The 16,331-nt window shown below is 42.5% G+C and overlaps 1 protein-coding gene across 1 annotated transcript in view; it reads left to right on the top strand.

Annotated features, from left to right (window-relative positions):
- The first annotated feature begins 2,552 nt into the window (after positions 1 to 2,552).
- The window catches only part of rassf8b (Ras association domain family member 8b), a 30,780-nt gene continuing 17,001 nt past the window's right edge, over positions 2,553 to 16,331 (top strand). Inside the window, exon 1 of the mRNA XM_007909024.2 lies at positions 2,553 to 2,791. The gene's annotated coding sequence lies outside the window, so the exon portion shown is untranslated. The remainder of the gene's footprint in view (positions 2,792 to 16,331) is intronic.

The raw sequence follows: 16,331 nt of genomic DNA, 5'->3' as shown, positions 1-16,331 counted from the left end.
TTGCAGTGTGTAACAAATTGTGTGTTAAATCAAATTAGCGCTGATCGGGAGTTGAACTAACCTGGATGTATTTATTTATTTATTTATGCTGGTTCCCGGTTCTTATTCTATTTCAGATCCTGACCCGAAAAGATGTCAGTTTAATGACTCTGACATTTCAGTTGGTTTATGGGACAAATGAAAATTCCTTTGTTTTGGATTATTTTCGCTGCTCTGTTTGTTAGAGGAAGACAATATCGTGTTAATGGAGCTAAATATCGCTTCGTCCCATTTGTGCACCGTGGCTTAAAGGCTTAAAATAAATATTTACCGTGTTTGTGATCAGCATAATCAAATGATCAAGATGCACAATTGGCAAACGTGTCAGATGTTGACAAAATAATGGAACCAATTGTAAACCCCGACTTTGAAACTATCAAAAGGAAACTTTGTTAGTATTAATATTGTTTGGTCTCCGGAAAACCCTAGTCGATTGGCGGATGGATTTCCATGGGTAATAATCCCTCAAAAAAAAATCTGGTCACCCAATCCACGACTGTTTGTGGGACACTGATGTGTACAATTGGCTGCAGCATATTGCCCACAAAATATGATATACTCTGTGCTAAAAATGGTTGCCTTCCAGATCATTCACTGTTAGCATCATTTCATTCTCTCTGAACATCAATGCTGTACCCAGGAATTAGCACTGATGTCTAGATTTTCATGTCTACATTTCTGGGTGAGAGACAGGAAGCTGTAAACCATTTATCATGGGGTTTCCCTGTGTCAGGCACAGTGTGTTGTGTCAAACCCACTTCTGAATATTCTACTGTATAAATTGCCTTGCTCTTTATGTGATTGCTTTTTGATTAGGAATCTTATTTTGGATGAATATTTATGAGGGGAGATCAAGAGTTCTTTGCATCAAGTGATGTAGCGTTGGTTGAGTGGTTACAGATTTAAGATGTGTGAAAGAGGGTTGACTTTGGAACGCTGTTCAATATATACCCTGCCTTGTTATCTACACCCAGTGAATTACAAAACTGTACACATTTCTGAGTACAAGATACAGATCACTGTATAAATAATAATAACAATCCTTACATTTGATATAGTGCCTTATCACGTCTTTCAGATGTCTCAAAGCGCTTCACAGAATATACTGTAAAGTGAATTGACTGTATATTTTTTGTGGGCGAAACACGGCAGCCAATTGAGCACCACAGCGTCCCATAAACAGTCATGGATTGAGTGACCAGGTGATATTAAAGGTTATTCCCAACAGATACGACTTAAGTGCGATTTACTGTAGAACTATCCATGATAGCATTGAGGAATAATTTATGTCGTAATAAAACAGCTTCACAGTGCATGATTTTTAATAACCTAACTTCCAGACAAATGTGCTTTGGAGGTGTGTCCCTAATAGGTTTAAAAGTGGTACAACAGTTACATTGGACAGTTGAGTTGTACATTTTAATAGCTGGCAACTATTCAAACAGGATAGGCATCCCGTTAAGATAGGCAACCTGAGAGCACTTTGAGGTCTTCACAAAAAACCCATATTGATCTAACTCCTGGTCTTAAGTGAGCAGTTTTGCCCTTGAGGCAGTTTGGAGACTGGCTGCATGCATCACCCAAACTAATCTCATCCTGTGGAGTGAATTGGGTTTATTAAAGGCAAGTTCATCTTCCGTGTTGGCTGAATGTTTCGTTCTCTTCCACTCTCTCAACTAGTCTATGGAAGGGAGATATTCCCTTCGCTAAGGCACCTGATATTACACTTCATTTAAGTTTCAAAAATTGACATTTTCTTTGTATGAGAAACAAATTGATGCTTTTTTTTCAAAAATAATCTTATCAATTGGGGAACTTTCTTCCCATTTTCTTCTCATGTGCCTACAATGAGGTCTGCCATTGGGATAATATCCTTCAATCCTCAATTTGCGTTGTCATTTATCCCATAGGTGCAAACAAATAATAATAATAATCCTTGCATTTGATACAGCGCCTTATCATGTTTTTGAGACATCTCAAAGCGCTTCACAGAATATACTGTAAAGTGAATTGACTGTGTATTTTGTGGGCGAAACGCGGCAGCCAATTGCGCACAGCAGCGTCCCACAAACAGCCGTGGATTGAGTGAACAAATTTTTTTGAAGGGTTTATTACCCCCGGAAAAGTGACCTGCCAATCGACTAACAGCCAGGTTCCTACTTACTGCTGATATACAGAGGCATGTGGAGCCAGGAAACTGTCCAACGTTTTGCCCTGCCCGGGAATCAAACCCAGGTCCCTCGCTGGCGAGACGAGCGCTCTAACCACTGAGCTACAGGAATGCACCAAATAGAAAATAACTAGGTTAGAAAATGAGAATAAAAGTGAGGCCGGCTTGCTCTGATTAGAGCAACGTAGCCAGCCAGGAATGACTACATAGCTGCTGACATCTCCTAACGGGGGGGAAGGGGAGTGCAGAACGCTCTGCTCTGCTGTTAAAGTGCAGAAGGCAGTTTTAATTGGTCAACTCAACTCTCCTGTTGATTGCTGGAAGTGTAGTTGCTTAGCGAGTGTTTGCACAACACTCTATTCCTCAGCATGTCAATGAGGGAACCGAACAGTCAGTGTATTGCTATTGTGTCTATATATGGAATTGGAAAAAAAAACTGAATGAAAATCCTATCTTGCAACGCATTCTTGCGATATAAATAGTCTCACTTACTTACAACGGAGGATTGTTCTCTGTTACTGTGTTCTGGGGAGCTGTCAATGTCTGCTGCTTGTAACCAACCCGGACTTGAGGCAGCACAAGGTAAACTTCTCGCAGTTTTACTTTCAGGCTTCTGTTGTGGTGTACGTAGCCATGCATTGTTGTGCAGCCCGTTTTATTTTACGAACACGTATATTTCAACAGCCCCCTTTGCAACGTAATAACGTCTGTTTTTAATCAAATCTGCATTGTAAAACGAAACAGAATGTGGATATGATTTCTGATCAAAGCTGAAAAGCGTTGTAAAATGGTAAGATATCTGCTGTTCTGATTTTCCTTAGGAATATTTGAATACACTGTGTGTATATATTTGTACATGTACTTTTCTTAGACTGTTCAGGTAAAGACAGTTATTCTTTGTTCTATAACTAGCTTAAACTCCTTATTTACATAATGCACAATGTTTTATACCAATTTGCAAAGTGAAATAGAATAAGTCTCTAAAATAGCCTCTTAAATATGTTTTTAATAAAGAAATACTTAACCAGTTATACTACTGTACTATTTTTGACTAATGTGAAAAGAGGCAAAAAGTTTCAACTATATTCAGAGATGCCTGACATGTAAGTACAGGTCAGTGTTTTTCAGTATTACTGCATTTCAAATGGTTATTCAAGCAATATATCCTGTCCCTCCCCCGTCCCCTCCCCCCCCCACCCCGATGCTGTCCGTGGTAAATTTCTGCAATATGCCAGATTGACTAAACATTAATTTAGTCAGCCCACATGCAGTAACAATTAAGCACGAAAGGCAAACTTCCTTTGCCGTTGTGGGTTTGACAAGACTTTCATGTCGATTCCAAGATCAAATTCCCGAGAGCATTGTCATTTGAAATGTTATGTGCACCTAGAGAGAGGGGCCTTCCGCTCATGTCTTCAGATTCCCGTGTGCTGAAAGCCTCTATCAGGTCTGTTTTCTGAACAATCACCCAGATACCTAACGTAATCAGATTAAGATGCCAGATGAGCTGTTTGCTGGCCTTTGCCTGCCTGGTAATTCGAAACCGGTGATGACTTAAGGGGTCAAGAATTTAATCTGAAGACGTTTATTGCTAAAGTTTATGCAGTCTTGAATCAGGAAGTCGAGGCAACATGACACTGATGCTTAATCCAAACCAGCAGTTAAATCGCATGTGCTGCAATGCCATCGTAGAGTCCTGTAGCGTATTGGTTAGAGCACTCACCTCGCGAGCGAGAGGACCTGTGTTTGATTCCCGGGCAGGGTGAAATGTTCAGCACTTACTCCTTACTCTATATGCCTCTGTTTACCTAGCAGTAACTGCTGCGCAATTGACTGCTGCGTTTCGCCCACAAAACATACAATCAATTCACTTCACAGTATCGTCTGTGAAGCGCTTTGAGATGTCTCGACGAGGCGTGTGGAGTAAGGAAACTTGCCTAACGTTTCACATAGGAATCAGACCCAGGTCCTGTCATTTACGAGGCTAGTGATCTAACCATTACTCTACAGGACTCCACATAACACATAGTACACCACCATGTCTACTCTCATCACAATGGTGTTTAACTTCACAAAGGGCTGAAATGTTTAACTTATTTAGTTAACGATGAAGATAGTGGGGCCAAACATTGGGACTCCTGCGTGTAGTTGCCGGGAAAGTAAAATGAGCAGCCATTTACTGTGACCTGATTTCTGCAGCCTGTAAGGAATCTGTGTGTCTAGCTCAGTAATTTTCCAGCAATGTCACGAGAGGCATTTTTCTCAACAAATCTGTGATCTCAACCTACTGAATGCTCTAGAAATGTCAGTGCTTCAACCAAATGGAGTGCGGCAGGTTGATTGATGCTGTTGCTTTGAGTCCAAATTGGTGGTTGTGATAGAGATGTCTCAACAAATTTTAGTTTACACTGTTTTCTTATGGTTTGACACAATCCACTATAAATCTGTAATTCGCATGCTTGACTTTAATCCTTCCTTGTAGACACGGATGATGCTTTTATCTTAGATTTGAAGGTGTTGGTTTGTCATGACAGTTAAGTAGATGAGCGCTATTCTCTGATTAGGCTTTGTTCCCAGACACTTAGTTGTCAGCCAGTTATGTGGAGATTTATACAGTCACGGTACATAGGAACAGAAGGAGCCCTTTCAGCCCCTCGAACCTGTTACATCATTCTATAAGGTCATGGCTGATCTGTACCTCAACTCCAATTACCCGCCTTTGCCCTATATCCTTTGATACCCTGATCTAACAAACATCTATCCAGATCAGTCTGGAAAATGTAAATGGGTCCAGCGTCCACAGCCTTTTGGGGAAGAGAGCTGCAGATTTCCACTACCCTTTCTGTGAAAAAATGCTTCCTGATCTCATTCCTAAATGGCCTAATTTACATGACATGAAGGTTGGTAATACAACAATACATTTTGAGCGAAATGTACTGACTGCTTGGCTTTTAGCAGACTAGCCTGTAACTAACTGGTTAATGAGATAAAGCAGTGTGAATGCAGTGGTTTAAAAACAGACGGGCGGCGTTTTGTTTACTGGAAAGAAGTCTGTAAGATGAAACATGATGCTCATAGTAGCAGTGGCAGATGGTTTGTGTACTGTAAGCTGTCCTTTATTATCGAGTCTTCAGTTTGGGTTCTGCAAAGGGAATCGATCAAAGCGCTAATTACTTTTGAACTCTGATTATGAGTCATTTATACTTTGCAGTTGTTAGTTAATTGACCAGTTAGCAGGAACCTGCTACCCTATTCTACATCCATCACCTCAATAATTGTTTACCCCTTTGCTATCTGCTAACCAACTATTGTGTTTTGGTGAGCTTTACTGATTTCAAGAAAGTGGACCAGTCACTGGGGGCTGGGAATCCTCCCCCTCAGCTAAACCTGCAGCCAAAGCCTTAATGGATAGGGTGGTCCTTAGCTGGACAAGCAGCAGGAAGGCTGGCCAGACAGTGATATCAATGACAAGCTGTGTGGGTTTAGCTGGTTAGACTCCAGCAGTTACCCCAACGCACACTCTGGGCTCCCCCCAAGCCTTGGCTCTTACCAACCTGCGCTTAATACTTTCCGGAAGTAGGTAAACCGGATGTGTCCCTCCAGGGAGAGAGAGAGAGAGCGCATTCCATCCCAACAATCTCTCTGGGATTTCCATGTGTAGGTGCAGTTTGGTTCGGAGACTCTTAATCAACGGAGATGGGTTTCCGCACATGTTGGAATGTACCAAACAATCAATTCTCCAGTTCTTTCTAAAAAGAGGAAATCAACAGAGCTCTCTGGGTATATTTTTTCTCACCCAACTGTTTTTGTTATTCCATTACTAGTGCAGCTCTGTGAGGCTTTATGTTAGTTTGGCTCCGGTGCTCGCATTGTTACCTCTGGCCGAGACACTATCAGCCTCCTTGACTGTTTTCTCTGGCTAACCTTGACTTGACCACCAGCTCTGTTTCAAACCCTACATCATCTGGTCCTTGTCCAAGGCCATTTGAGAATGATTTTGATTTATTAAGTGAAGAATGTAGGTGCTGGGAAATGCATCTGCTTCAGTTTCAAGCAGTTCCAAGGTATATCATGAGTGAAGTGTTTTTTTTGGTCAGCTGAGTGTCTGACACATATGGAAATCCATCACCATGCTTAAGAGTATCCAAACCAAGCTGAGATTTCCACATATGCTTGCCACCTATTCATGGAAATTTCCCTGTGTCTGGAATGGAATGCACATTGTGTCCCTGGAGAGATGCACCCTATTTACTTAATACCAGAGAGTATTAAGCACAGAGTGGTGTGAAAAAAAGCCGAGAGATCCCAGAGTATTCCTGGCATACTAGTTTAACCAGGTAAAACAGAAGTGTTTGCCGATGAGAGCTTGCAAGGCGAGTGCTCTAATCACTACATTACGGCACTCCACTGATTTTTCAAAAGGCTTACGAACACTGGTTAGATTGAATAGATGTTGGAGAAACATTAAAGTTGGTACCAACTGGTCTGTGAAGAACAGATGTTCGTCTTCCTGTCTGTCTATTTCTCTCTTATGTAGACAGATGTTTCCAGATGCACTCTCGCATGCTTGAAACAGTATTGTAGTTAGTTTTGCTCAATGCAGTACAGCAGAACTGTGGAATTAATAATGTGCTGTTATCCTGTCAATCACGTATCTGAATGGGGATATTTCCATATTTTCTGACTGGATTGGATGAGTATTTTTACTACATCTTCACATTTTATTGGCAACTTAACAAATGACCACCCAATACATTTACGGCTTTTTTTTTTCCATTAATGCTTTTAGGATCACCAAACCCTCTGCTTAAATAATGCTTTGCTACACAGATGTTTCACCAAGGCCTATATAAGCTGCTATAATCAATTGCAAGGATTATTATGGCACTATATCAAATGCAAGGATTATTATTATTATAGTTAGCCCTTACTACAGCACAAACTTAGAAAATATCCCAGCAGGAGAGAAATGCTGCAAATATCCTATGAATGAAGTAGTGCATTGAAGCTAAATAATAGCAGTAATCAGATCAGATTTTGGACATTGTCGTTAGATGCTGTTACTACAGAAGTTTGTTCACGGGTGAAAGACTAGCCAATCGTGATTTGTTGGAGACGTGAGATATTTCTGATTTGTGAAATTGATATGTTCACATATACTTGTGTGGAAAAACGATGAATTTTTTTTAGCTGTTAAATTTCTATTCAACCATTTTCACGTAAATTTAATGCCACAAATGATTTGCACACGAATGATAAGTTAGAATTGTTTCACCCCATTACTGGTCCTTTTCATCTGGTCTCCAAATCGCTTCACGTCCTGGCACCTCCCTACCTCTCTTACCCACTTTTTCCCCACTCCGCTTGGCTGGCTCCGGCCTCCTGCTTGTCCCCCGTCCCCTCTGCTTTCAGCCATTACCCCCTGAAGCTTTGGAAATCTCTCCCCCAATCCCTCCGCCTCGCCCCCTCCTTCCCCTCTTTTAGATCATGACTGAAGACCTTCCTCATCGACAGTCCTTACGGTCACCTCCCCCATCCCCCGGCTCAGTGCCAGGCTCCGCCTCTGTTAAGCGCTCCGAGACCCTACCCCAAGTGAAGGGCTCTATATAAATGCAAGTTGTTGCTGTTGCTGATTTAGTGCAGCTGGGAGCTAAGTTGGTCAAAGTAGTGAGTTGTATTAGCTCTTATTGTAACAGCCTCAGGGGCTGTGTGTTAGTGACTCACATTCCCACTTTCAGTGTCGTGCAACAGCTCGTCAGTGATTTTAAGCAATCGAGATCCAATGGAGTAAATGTGTAATAATGGTTTGTTCACAGGAGACTGTAACAAGAGCAACAACAACTTGTGTTTATATATTGCCCTTCACACCAGGCGGCGTCTTAGAGCGCTTAAAATGGTGGAGGCCGAGCCAGGGGGAGGTGACCATAGGCCACGGTCGAAGAGGAAGGTCTTCAGGCGCGACCTGAAGATGGGGAAGGAGGGGACGAGGTGAAGGGGTTGAGGGAGGGAGTTCCATAGCTTGGAGGTGTAATGGCTGAAGGCACGGCCGCCGATGGTGGAGAGGAAGATTCGGGGGAGGCGGGAGAGGCCGGACCCAGTAGAGTGGAGGCAGCGGGTACTGCTGTGGGGAGGGAGGAGCTTAGAGAGATGGGAGGCAAGGAATGGAGGGATTTAAACACAAGAGTGAGGAGTCCTGTAGCTCAGTGGTTAGAGCACTCGCTTTGCAAGTGAGATACCTGAGTTCAATTCCAGGCAGAGGGCCAAACCTTGGGTAAGTTTCCTTACTCCACACAGAGCCTAATAATAATCCCTCCAAAACCAAAAACAATAATAAATCGGTCATTTTCAATCTACGACTGTTTGTGGGACATTGCTGTGCGCAATTGGCTGCCGCGTTCGCCCACAAATATACAGTCAATTCACTTTAGAGTGTGTTCTGTGAAGCGCTTTGGGACGTCCTTCCGACGTGAAAAGCGCTATATCAAATACCAGGATTATTATTATTATTATCTTGAAGTGGATCCGCTCTGTGACAGGAGCCAGTGGAGTTTGGCCAGGACTGGGGTAATCGGGGAGCGGAGTTTGTTGCGGGTGAGAATGCGGGCGGTGAAGTTTTGAATGAACTGAATTTTGTGAATAGTGGAGGAGGGGAGGCCAGCGAGGAGGGGGTTAGAGTCATCCAGCCGAGAGGTCACGAAGGCATGGGCAAGGGTTTCGGCAGTCAGCACTCGAGACAAGTAGGTGGTTCAGTTCTTGTGAATTCCACAGCGGGTTCTTACAGTTCCTGTGTTGACGCCCATCCACAGGTTTTTAAGTTGTCAACTAATCCAGGGTTTACAGAGGTTTCACTTGCTCAATTTGATAAAAGTTTATTTGATAATTTCAATATTACCAGTGTGCCCAGGACATCAAGGAACAGAGGGTGGAATGGGGTTGGAGTATGTTCCTAAACTTTATACTGATCTTTTTTTTTAAAAAAGCCCTTTTGGGATACAGATAGTTATTCCTTTCCTGGAAACGCCGTATTTCTCCCTTTTTCTCTCTCTCTCTCTCTCTCTCTAACGACTCATAAATCCAGTGTGTCTGTCCTCCAGCCAGTCCACATGATGTGGCTTTGTGCAGAAGTTGTTGAAAAGCAGCCTTTTTGGCAGTCACTATCGGTGTGGAATTCAAAACACTCCAGATAACTGGGATAAAACATCTCCATTCTTCCACAAATCCTGACCTTGTTTTTCTGCTGAGTATTCCGAATGATAAATGGGTCTTTCTGGCTCACTGTTCCAAAAACCTATGAGTGTGTCTTAATAATAATAATCCTTGCATTTGATACGGCGCCTTATCACATCTTCGAGACGTCTCAAATATCCTATAAAGTGAATTGACTGTATATTTAATGGGCCAAACGCAGCAGCCAATTGTGCACAGGACAGTCACTAGTTAGTCGTTTGACATCCGATAAGCTGGGGTTTGAGCCCTCGCGAGGCGGATAGTTGATACAAGCTTCCCGGTGAGCAACACCGCTCAGCATGAAATGCATGAGAGCATTGCCACCATCTTCCTGTCCGCAGCTCGGGCTCACTCTAAATGGAAAGGTTAACTTATAACTGTGGAGTCAGTCCACCGATGTTTAAGCAGGGAGGGTAGGTAATAAGAGAATAAGCTGGTGGGGATGTGTGCTGCACTTGGTGTACTTTAAGACCAGGGCTTGGAGCCAGAATCAACACACAGCATGTGTAGATGACTGCACACTGACTACAGCTGTTCAATCTTTCACTCCTTACAGCATCAACAGTGTTGTTGACGACTGTTGAAGTTATATCTAAAAGTGATGCAACAACAGCAGCAACTTGCATTTATATAACTCCCTTCACACGGGGTTGTGTTCTGGAGCGCTTAAATGGTATGCAGTTCATATGGTAAATTATCATACAAATTCCTATTTGCTCAAAGCACATGAACGTAGAGGACAGATAAGTTTGGGGAAAACAATTCTCTTAGCTAAACATTAAGTGCATTGTAAGTGTATAATGCCCATGCGATAAATTACTCTGGCTGAACACCATATAAAGTATAATAATAATAATCCTTGCATTTAATGTAGCGCCTTATCACGCCTTCGAGACATCTCAAAGCACATCAGATAATATACTGTAAAGTGTAGTGACTGTATGTTTTGTGGGCGAAACGCGGCAGCCAATTGCACACAGCAGTGTCTCACAACAGTCGTGGATTGAGTGACCAAATTATTTTGGTGGGGAGGATTATAACCCCTGGGAAAGTGGCCCGCTAATCGACTAACAACTGGGTTCATGCTTACTGCTGGGTAAACAGAGGCCTGTGGGGTAAGGAAACTTGCCTATGGTTTCATCCTACCCGGGAATTGAACCAATACACTATAGGACTCCACAGGCCAGTATTCTATAACATAGGGTGCATTTGATTCCTGGCAAATAAAATGGGGTTTATGTTGGACGTGAATGCGTGTGTAATGTTTAAAGCAGTGATCTGATTATAAGGTCCAGATAATATCTTGGGAGAGTGAACCTCAAGCAGTGTGAGTCATTTAAATGCATTCTATTAGATTACAGCCTTAAAATCTGTCCTCCCTGCACTGTTACACTTGTGATCAGCTTCCACCCATTTCTTTTCATTTGCTAACAATATTGTCCTTGTGTTTCAAGTTAATGTGGTGCATTTATTTCAGGTTAATTAATTATAGGGAGCCTATTTCAGGTGGAGCCAAAACAGAGCTTTGTACTGGACAATTTGGTTCCAGTTTTCTTTGTCACATATCCCTTTAGCTATACACATTTGCTTTCCACAATAATGATAATAATCCTTGCATTTGATATAGCGCCTTATCACATTGTTGAGACGTCTCAAAACGCTTCACAGGTTGAACTGTAAACTGAATTGACTGTATATTTTATGGGTGAAACGCTCCAGTCAATTGCACACAGCAGCGTCCCACAAACAGTCATGGATTGAGTGACCAATTTCATCTGGGGCAATGTTGACCAGGCCACCAAGAGAGACCACCACCCTCTCATTTCAAATATTGTCGTGGGACCTATAACGTCCACCAGAACAGGCAGACGGGACCTCGGTTTAACGTCTCATCTGAAGGATGAGTAATAATAATCCTTGCAGTGATGCGTAAGGTTAGAGTATTTTGTGTGTGTACATTTCTCTCTCTCTCCATCCATAAGGACATGGATCATCCCATGCTTTTTCATCATGACTTTGTGTGTATCTATAATGTAGAAAGTGGCGAGGCATGGAAATTAGTGCTATTTGGTCAGCTGCAAATTATTCAAGTGAGATTCCTTCTTGTTTATGTATTTAGAATTGTCAGACTTATTCACACTTGATTTCCTTTAAGATCAGTTTTGACAAGATAAAGTCTCGATTGCACAATACTGACGCAGATGTCACCTAATAGGAGAGAATTATTAGTACGTGGCATTCAGCCTTGTACATCTGCAAAACTGTGCCCTCCAGCCAAGCTCCACAACAACAACAACAAATGACATTTACACGGCACCTTTCACGTTAGGAGGACGTCCCAAGGCACTGGACGGTCAGGGATGTGGACCCGAGCTGGGGGTTGGGATCAGGAGGGGTGGAGGGCAGGGAGGGTGGGGGTAGGAGGTCAGCTGAAGGCGCAGCCGAAGAGGAGGGTCTTGAGACGGGCCTTGAAGGAGGCGAGGGAGGGGGCGAGGCGAAGGGACTGTGGGATGGAGTTCCAAAGGGTGGAGGCAGAGAGGCTGAAGGCCCGACCTCCAATGGTAGGGCAGTCCAGAACCTGCTGAGCGGGGGAGCAGACAGGTCGGTGTGGTGTAAGAGCACAGGCTGTTATAAGTAGTGTTGTGACAGACTAATTGTACATCAGATTGTGAGAAATTTGATTACTGCAGTAGAACAATGTGTGCTTCAGTGTGTGCTGTTTAAACACTCAACGCTTGAAATACAGCCAAACCAAGAACCACAAGTTAACAATCAACTTCATAACTATTTGAGAGAATTGTCTAAATTGTCTGTCCTGTTCTGCTATTTTGATCCAACTTGCTTTTCAAATACTGTACAGTATTGTGCTTCTGATGTACGATTGACTGCAAAAGAATAAGTGTCGTAAGATTGTTTATAGAATGAATCATTTTTAATCGGCGGAGTCCTGTACAGTAGTGGTTAGAGAACTCACCTTGCAAGCGAGAGGACCTGGGTTTGATTCCCGGGCAGGGTGAAATGTTGGGCAAGCTTCCTTACTCCGAACGCCTCTGTTTATCTAGCAGTAAGTAGGAACCCGCTTGTTAGTCGATTGGTGGATCGTTTTTCTGGGGGGTAATGATCCCTTCCAAAAAATAATAATAATTTGGTCACCCAATCCACGGCTGTGTGTGTGGGACACTGCTGTGCGCAATCGGCTGCCGCTTTTCGCCCACAAAATATACAGTTAATTCACTTTTACAGTATATTGTGTGAAGAGCTTTGCGACGTCTCGAAGACGTAATAAGGCGCGGTATCAAATGCAAGCATATTATTATTATTATTTTATCCGTGTGCCTGTGCCCCACTAGAACGTTCTGCTGTGATTCCATTCCCCTGCTCTTTCCTGCTGATATGTCAATGTCAAGTGAAGGTACTACTTCTCTCATATTGAAATGTATAATTGGAACTAATCTGGGATGACATCTATCAGATGTTACCTTGCCATAAGGCAGGTAGGTGTCCTCTCCAAAAAACAGTGACATTGGATGAATTTTCATGAATTGCAGATAACATAAGAATTATTCACTTCTGACAAAAGACTTTAGTCTTTAAGTGAATTTGTTTATAAACTATTATCTACAAATCCACTACTGTTTGTGGGACGCTCCTGTGCGCAATTGGCTGCTGCGTTTTGCCCACAAAATATACAGTCACTCCACTTTACAATATATTCTGTGAAGCGCTTTGAGACGTCTCAACTACATGATAAGGCCCTGTATCAAATGCAAGGATTGTTATTATTTTTGGCTTTAGATCTAGGCACCACATGGGAACATGGGACAGATTATGGAAGGATTGTTATTATTAATTTACTTTGTGGTAATTAATAACAAAGCTCAATATTGAATGGAACCAAATGGTTTCTTCTGATATCCATTTCTAAACCCGCCACAGAATTTTTGTATAAGTTTCCACACATTGACGCACTTAACATAAACAAATCCACAAATAGACAGTCACTGCACATGACAGCAATTATCTGTTAAGTGCTTTGAGATGTTTTGACATTCTAGACCCTTTGGTAAATGCAAGGCTATTTCTTATTAGAACTTATTGCTGGGTTTCATGGCTCACGTAATAGAGATTACTTGCAGAAGAACCCCATTACATCATTTTTAACCCCCACTTTCTACCACCCCCCCCACCCGCCACTGATAGTACATCAATCTCGCGCAAGTTGATTTGTAATTATAATCCTTGCATTTAATATAGCGCCTTGCCTCACTGAAAGATCTCAAAACATGTAGTGACTGTATTTGTACCCCACGTCTTGCTTAAAAAGTTTTTAATGCTTTACGCTTGTAAATAGGCCACAGTTATTTCGGGGTCATTGAGCTGACTAAATTGGATCATTCACACAGGACAAGCTTGACTGATCTTTAACATTTCTGCTTCAACATGTGCATGAGATTTGGATTCTTGCGCAGACTAATTGCTGGGATGGTTGGAAACAACAACAATAACAATAATAATAATTTGATACAGCGCTTTATCATTGTTGAGACGTCTCAAAACGCTTCACAAAATATACTGTAAAGTGAATTCACTGTGTATTTTGTGGGCGAAACGCGGCAGCCAATTACGCACAGCAGCGTTCCACAAACAGTCGTGGATTGAGTGACCAAATTTATTTATTTTTTTAAGTGACTATTGCGATCAGCCAATTGACTAACAGAGGTGTGTGGAGTAAGGAAACTTGCCTAAAGCTTCGCTTGGGAATCGAACCCGGGTCCTCTCGCTTGCGAGGCGACAGCTCTAACTAATACACTACAGGACTCCACGAGGACATTGAAGAGGCTGTTTGTTATAGTCAAAAGGTCCAATGGAAAAACTGCTTTTGTTTACTCAACATTAATCTCTAATTCTAACCCTTTAACTCTTTTTGTTTAATTCCAGCTGTTTTAAAACTTGTTTTCATTCATTTTTCCTTGTACCGTTGGTTTGCAAACAAAATCTGAATCTCCTGGGGGTTTAGTATTCTAGGATGCATGAAATTAAATGAAATGCAATGCACCAGTTTGATTCCGAATGGCCACAGAAGAATCATACTCTTAGATCGCACGGCTAATTGCTATGTTGGTTGCAATGCACTTGCTCGGATGTTACGTTCCCTGATGTGGTGGATGCAGATCATTCGAAATGAGGAAGGTTGTGGTGAGCAGCCAAATCTCCTTTGGGATAACCTTTAACAGCTGGGACTGATTTATTCTCATCTCCATCCTCTTATTTCCCCTTCATCTCCATACCACCCCCCTCCCACCCACCCCCCACACTCCCTTCCCCAAGCTGTGGGACTTGGAAGCTGTCCTGGTTGTGCAAGCTATCAGCAATAATAATAATCCTTGCCTTTCATATAGGGCGCTTTGATGTTGTTGAGACGTCTCAAAGCACTTCACAGAAGGTACTGTAAAATGAATTGACTCTGTACTTGGGGGTGAAACACGGCAGCCAATTCCGCACAGCAGTGTCCCACAGACAGTTGTGCATTGAGTGACCACATTTGTTTTTGAGGGATTACTACCCCAGAAAGTGATCCGCCGATCGACTAACAACCGGTTCCCTACTTACTGCTGGTAAACAGAGGCGAGTGGAGTAAGGAAACTTGTCTAATGTTTCGTCCTACCCAGGAATCAAACCCGGGTCCTCTCACTTGCGAAGCAAGTGCTCTAACCACTGAGCTACAGGACTCTACAATGATGAAAGGAAAGGATCTCAGTGTTAGTTTGGGCTGTGTTTTAACCCAGCGACCTGTCCTATGCATTGCCAGGCACTGTGTAGCTTTTATTTTCCACGTTCTCTGCAGTGAATTTGCAGTAAAATATTTTCCAAGTTCTGGGTATGGCTTTAAAGAGAATCCTCCTCATGACAGTGATTCCTAAAAGCTGCAAATAGGCTGGAGTCAGATGCATTCAGTTATTAATGAGCACTGTCCCCCCACCCCAGTCTGTCTGGCTAATTATCTCAAGAACAAGTAAAGTTGTGTTATCGACTATTCATGGGCCCACTCATCACAGTGATGCTGCACAAAATGAATGGTGGTGTTTAATATTGTGGACTGTGACAAGCTAATCTACATTCCCATTACTCCAGGGGTCTGCTCTCAGCTCAAGACCATCTCACACTGTCTTATGTTGGAATTAAAGGGCTACGATTCACTTTGTGTTCATTTGGCTGCTGCTCAGGTTGTCTATCGGTCTCTCCTATTTAAGGGATCAATTTAAATAGCTGTGGCCGCTTTCTTGGGAGAAAAACTGAATGCACAGTGTTTTACAATCCGCATGGTTGCCGCAGCCCACCGCTTCCGCAGATTTCGCCCACAAAATGTACAGTCACTACACTTTACTGTATAGTCTGTGAAGCGCTTTGAGACATCAAAAAATGCAAGGTTTATCATTATTATCTTGAAGACATGATAAGGCGCTATATCAAATTCAAGGATAATTATTATAGATTTAGGGTTTAACATCAAATAACGCCGTTTTATTGGGAAGGGAGTGGTTTGCGAGTGTTCAGCTGTTTTCCCGGATGGGAAGCAGCCTGTTGCAATATGTACTTTTTCTCTGAGTGTCTCTAATAATAATAATAATAATCCTTGAATTTGATACAGCGCCTTATCATGTCATTGAGACGTCTCAAAGCGCATCACAGGATATACTGTAAAGTAAGTTCACTGTGTGTTATGTGGCCGAAACCCGGCAGCGAATTGCGCACAGCAGCGTCCCCACATGTGGATTGAGTGACCACATTTTTTCTTGAAGGGATTATTACCCCCGGAAAATTGATCTGCCCATCGACTAACAACTGGGTTCCTACTTATTGCTGGTAAACAGAGACGAATGTGTGGAGTAAGGTT

This window comes from Callorhinchus milii, unplaced genomic scaffold, assembly GCF_018977255.1.
Source record: "Callorhinchus milii isolate IMCB2004 unplaced genomic scaffold, IMCB_Cmil_1.0 Scaffold5, whole genome shotgun sequence".
Classification (NCBI taxonomy): domain Eukaryota; kingdom Metazoa; phylum Chordata; class Chondrichthyes; order Chimaeriformes; family Callorhinchidae; genus Callorhinchus; species Callorhinchus milii.
Note: the sequence above shows the minus strand (reverse complement) of the source record. Positions and strands in the feature narration are given on the sequence as shown.